Source organism: Mesocricetus auratus, unplaced genomic scaffold, assembly GCF_017639785.1.
Source record: "Mesocricetus auratus isolate SY011 unplaced genomic scaffold, BCM_Maur_2.0 Super-Scaffold_100676, whole genome shotgun sequence".
In the NCBI taxonomy this organism is placed as follows: Eukaryota; Metazoa; Chordata; class Mammalia; order Rodentia; family Cricetidae; genus Mesocricetus; species Mesocricetus auratus.
The window spans coordinates 99,774,649-99,780,710 of NW_024429266.1; positions in this window are offsets into that span (position 1 = coordinate 99,774,649).

A 6,062-nucleotide genomic window follows, 5' to 3' on the forward strand; every position below is an offset into this window, starting at 1 on the left:
GTGGCTTCTGAGCTAGCCGACTCTCTTCACAGCTCCTGGTAGTGTGTCACAGTGCAGCAGAGGAACACGAGAATCTCCCTCAGCCCTAGAGCCTGCCTCAACTAGACTTTTCTATATGCAAGAGTAAGACTTAATTATTGTAGCCAGTGAGGGGGGCTAAACATAACTCTCTGAGACTGATGAAAAAAATGGAAAGACACACACCCTTAGGGACTTTTTCTGCTCTGTCTATCTATGTTCCTTATTTCTTTTCTTACCTCTATCTGGAGGTATCCCTCATATCTCTCTTGATGTCTTCTTTCTAACATTCCTTCTACATAATTCCCAGTGTTCCCCTTCTCTCAATCTTGGTGTTTTCCTTCTAAAGAACTTTATTTTTTCCCTTACAGCTTGTATATCCCAGCAAAATCTTTCAAGCAATATCAAAATTACAATGCCATTACAATCTATTTTTCAAATGAGTGATTGCATTGGACACAAGTAAAAAACAGCATCTTTTCCATATCCTGCGCATGATTAATATTTTTCATATTATAGGCAAAAACTAAAGTTGTCACAAGAACTCACATATGTTCATATGCAAGCAACTTGCTATAGATTAACAAAGTGTAAGCAAGCAAAGGTATTGTTCTTTTCCTGGCAGGCTCCGTTTTGTAGTTACAAAGGAAGGTCCACTTATTTTATTATTAATATCAAAATAATCCTATAAAAATCTTAAAAGATCATAAATGTAAACTTGTATATGTGAAAAAACAGCTCTGTTTTAAATCCTCAGGCTGCATATTCACTCATTGGCAGTGTTACGTTAAATGATATCAGGAAGCTGAGGACAGTAAAGGGTAAAAGGAACTATTGCTCACCAGTCCATCCTAGCAAGAAAGGCACATCAGCTAATAGTAAATGGGCTGCTTTGCTCTTGTTCTGTCCTTAACAGTCCCTCACTCAACGATGTGCCCTTCTAGTTAGGAATTGAGGGATGATGCCTAAAGCCATTGTTTAATGTAAGGCCTGGCTTGTAGTTCAATACTAAGAAAAATATAAACTTACAAAATGTGATTGTAGTGATTTATTTTTATGATTTAATAAAACCACTGGGATTAAAGGTATGGGGTATAATTCTCTTTTAGAATGATTCAATATTGTGTAGATCTGGGTGGCCTTTGACTCCCAGAGATTTGTCTGCCTCTTAATCCTGAGTCCTAGGATTAAAAGTGTGTACCACCGTCTCCTAGGTTCTGGCTGCTGGGATTAAAAGTGTATGACCAGCTTTAATGGCTTGTGACTGACTTTGCTTTTTGAATCCTCAGGCAAGCTTTAATAATCCATAAATAATATATCACTGTAGCCTGAACCCAGCAGAACACACAGACACCCAAAAGTGGCTCTTGGGGGCTCTGCTAAGCAAAGCTAAAAAGGCTTCAGGAAGCACATGTGACTCATCGGAGAGGTAATTTCTTTTAGTAATATTGTCCCTGATTGGTTAGCTTACTCATCCAACCCCTCAGCCTAGAATATCAAGACATTTTAGGACAGTTCAGGTCCTAGCCCATAATGCCACCATTCTCAAGGAGAATGGGTACACGATGAGACCCTGACTCAAAACTAATTACAGAAGTCAGGCATGGTGGCAACCGTTTTTTTAAGCCCTGCATTCCTGAGACAGAATCAGGATAGTCACTAAATTGGAGGCTAGCCTGTTCCAGAGAATTAGTTTGGGGGCAGGCAGTCAATAATACCCAAAGAAAACTTGTCTAGAAAAATCAAAACAAATAAAAAGAAAGGAAGAAGAGATGGAAGGAAGGAAAAGAGAAGGAAAGAAGCAAAATATAAACAAAACTTTTAAATCTAAACCAAAACCTTAAAGCTTTGAAGTTGACCTATTCAATCTAGGGATGTCATTGCATTGTGAGACAACATTCTCTAGGATTTTAAGTGCATTAACTCTCTTTTCGAATACCTAGAATTCACCATGTCCTTTTTCCATTATGTAATGCCTTACGCTTGCTCTTGACCCAAAGGAAAAACACCAGAACTTCAGGGTACATGCAGGCCTCAGGTGAATTCAAGCACAAGAAGTACATATACTGACTGGATGGCTTTGTTTGTCAACTTGACACAAGCGAGTCATCAGAAAGGAAAGAACCACAGTTGAGGAAATTCCTCCATGAGATTCAGCCATAAGGTATTTTCTTAATTAGTAATCAATGGGGGATGGCACAGCCTTTGGGAAGTCATGCCATCCACGGGTTGTTAGTTTTTGGGTTCTATAAGAAAGCAGGCTGAGGAAGACAGGAGCAAACCAGTAAGCAGCACCCTCCATGGCCTCTGCATAAGTTCCTGCCTCCAAGATCCTGCCTGCTTGAATTCCTGTCCTGACTTCCTTCGGTGATGAAGAGCAGTGTGGAAGCATGAGCCAAACAAGGCCGTTCCTCCCCAATCTACTCTTTTGTCATGGTGTTTCATTGCAGCAATAGAAACCCTAAGTCCTATTTGTACCAGCAAGTGTAACAGACTTGACCATGTTTTGGGGAAGGCTTGTGGAAGGACTTTGGAACTCTGAGCTAGAAAAGTCACTGATTGTTAAGAGCACTGTGGGATGTTCTGTGGGAATTGGAAGATGAAGATGTTGAGAGCAGAGGTTGGACACCTTGATTGCAAAGTTTCAGAAGGAAGCTTTAAAGACTCTATCAGGGCCAATTGCTATTTTGAATTAAGATTCCATGGTTCTGATTAGCTGGGACTGAAGAGTCAGCTGTGATTAACATGTAACCAGAGCTAGTTGCTTCCTACCCGTCTCCTTCCTGCACCCAAGAGGGCTTGTCTCCACCCCACCTTATCATTTCCTGTGTCTATCTCCCAAATGCTAGGAATAAAGGCATGAGCCATGAGTGCTGGGATTAAAGGTGTGTGCCACCACTGCCCAGATTCTATATAGTTAACTAGTGGCTAGCTCCACCCTCTGATCTCCAGGTGAGTTTTATTTGTCAGCTTTATTTGTCAGAACACAAACAAAATATCACACAACAGAACAGGCCAATTCTGCTCTCAGGTCCTCAGATCCAGGTCACTCACACATCACCGAGTCCAGCTCTACTGTTTTGCCCAGGCAAGATGCAAGGCCATTTTTGTCAATTGTTGTAAGGGGCATATGAAGGAGGTGGGGATCAGTTCTCCTGCTATCTTGTCCTCAGGGCTGGCTCACCTACACCCCTAACTAGTGTCAGCTTTAGTGTCCAGGTCGGGTGCAAGGTTAGGGGCAGGGTTGGTTCTCTCTCTCATGATCCAGAGGCCAGCTCTTTGACGTGCCACAGGAGATAATGATGGGGGTACAGGCCGGCATCTTTCTCTCATCCAGCTCTCCTGCTGTCACACCCTCAGAATTGTCTTATCTGCATCCCCAAATAGATCTAGTTAGTGTGCTGCTATGGTGAGGGGTGGGAGTTATCTTTCCAGAGGACAGGGGCCAGCTCCTCTAACGGGGTGGGGCCAGCTCTGCTGCTGCAGTATCCAGTGAGGGTGGGACCAGACATCTCAGGAACAGTGAAGGGTGGGTTTGGCTGAACAGGCTTGGCACCAATGAGCCCCTGTGCTAACAAGGGTCATGGAGATCATCACAGATGACAGCTGTGGCAGGACCAGGGATGCAGACATGGCCACTGGCAGCAGCTCAGACCTAGATGTCATCAAGGCAGCACAGACCTCCCTGATCAATATGGCCCTAGTGGCAGCATGACTCTCAGGCACCAACTCGGTCTTGGGTTGGCTGACCAGACTCTGGGCATCTGCAGAGCTCTCAGAGGTAACATGAGCCATGGACATCAATTCAGACTCTGGCTGCTATAGGGTCACTGACGCAGACATGGTCCTTGGCAGGAGACCTGTCCCAGATAATACCATGTCTTTGGGTGACAGTGTAGGCCACTCAGATCAGCATGTCCCTGGTAGCTGCATGGTCCTCAGATATTGTCATGGCCACAGGTGGCAACTGTGTAGAGCCTGGCTGTGGTAGGACCACAGACCCAGACATGGCCGTAGGCAGCAGCCAGGGCCCAGATGTCACCTCTGTCCCAGTTGACAGCACAGCCACTCAGACCAGTATGGCCCCCGGGGCAGCATGGCTCTCAGACATCAACATGAACCCAAGTGGTGGCCCAGATTCCTGGCATTCTGTCTCTGATAGTCTGAGGAGGTACACACATCAACACAGACCTGCCTGTGACAGGGCCATGGACCAACATAGCCCTTGGCCACAGCCCTGGTCTGGATGAGTTGACACTACTGGCTGCCCAAATGGCCTGGTCCCAGCAGTGTAGCAAGCCCGTGGACACCAATTTGGGCAAGGAATGTCAACACAAACCCAGATATGGTCCTCAGCAGCAGCCTGGGCCAGTATGTCACTATCTTCCCAGGTGGTCCCTGCATTAGCATGGCCCTCAGATAACAACAGGACCCCAGACACAGGACCTTGTAGACCCCATCAGCGATGGAGTCACAGATATCAGCACATACCCCTTCAGCCGTTTGAGGGCCCTAGACCAAAACCAGGCCCTTGCCCATAGCCAAGGTCCCGACATCACCAGGTCATTCATGAGAGCCCATTGCTCAACCACTCGCTTCTCCAGATTCACCTCTCCCCAGCCCTGCCCTCCACCTCCCTACCCTGTCCTCTCATAATGGTGCTGCATTATCCAGCACTGGGGTTCTAGGTAGGGTGGCAATTCGTTGGGTCCTGTGTGTCCAAGTCACAAGGCATGGCTCAGAGCTGTTGCCTTTCTTCTCTCCCATGCCCAGCCCTAGAAACCTCAGTCAGCACTTGGTATGAGGGTAACCAGCCAGTTTCCTGGTTAATTGTGCCCAGTGGACCAAGAAGTCTGGGGGAAGCCATCTGTGTCCTCCACCAACTCAGGTCAGGTTGGGCCAAGCTGATGCTGGTTGATCGTGAACCCAGCAAACCAAGAAGACTGGGGGCAGCAATCCGTGTCTTTTGCCAATTCGGGCCTGAATCAAGATTGGACATTGGAAAGACACTGAAATTTTAATGGGTTTGAATTTGTTAAGACTGTGAAACTTTTAAAATTATTTGTGATTTAATGTGAGATCTTAGAGATGAGTATGAAAGGAATAGTTATGGCTTAATATTGAAGTGTTTGAGTGTCAAGATGACAAGGGCCAGTTGTTCTGGCTGCTTTTGTGTCAAACTAACACAAGCTAGAGTCATCAGAGATGAAGGCGCCTCGGTTAAGGAAATGCCTCCATGAGACCCAGCTGTAAGGTATTTTCTCAATTGGTGATCAATGGGGACAGGACCCAGCCCACAGTGTGTTATGCCATCCCTCAGAAAGTGGTCCCGGGTTCTGTAAGAAAGCAGCTGTGCAAGTCAGGACAAGAAAACCAGTGAGCAGCACCCTCCTTGGCCTCTGCATCAGTTCTAGCCTCCAAAATCCTACCCTGTTTGAGTTCCTGTCCTATGAAAAGCAACTCTTAAACTTCAGGAAAGGTTTTTGTTTACTAAGGTCATGAACAAAGTCTCCAGTCACTACAGGAAATACTTTCAAGCATCCAGATCACACAGGCTGCTAAGAAAGAGACCAACAATGTTCATTCTCTAGTGGAGATCGAGATAGACCAAAGGATTTAACATGGGGACCCATCATGCCTGCTATTGCTTCCAGGGTTTTGAAATGATTCCTTCAACACCATGATATTCTCCAAAGTAATAAATTCACTCCCACACACATTAATATTTATTTCATTTGTTGTGTATGGATGTTTTTCTTGCATGTACATATGTGACTGGCACACTGGAAAGCCAGAAGATGGTACTATATCCCCTAGAACTGGAGAAACAGACTGTTGTGAGACACCATGTGCATGCTGTCATCCTCAGAAGGAGAGTCTGTGCTCTTAAACACTGAGCTGTCTTTCCCAGCCCTTATTCACACTGTCCACTTAACAGAAGTAAACAGCAAAATTCACGAATATCTTATTCACAAGTATATCAAATTTGGTCTCTAAACATGACCATCAAAGATGTTTTTCATATTAGAGGGACTGTTTTGACT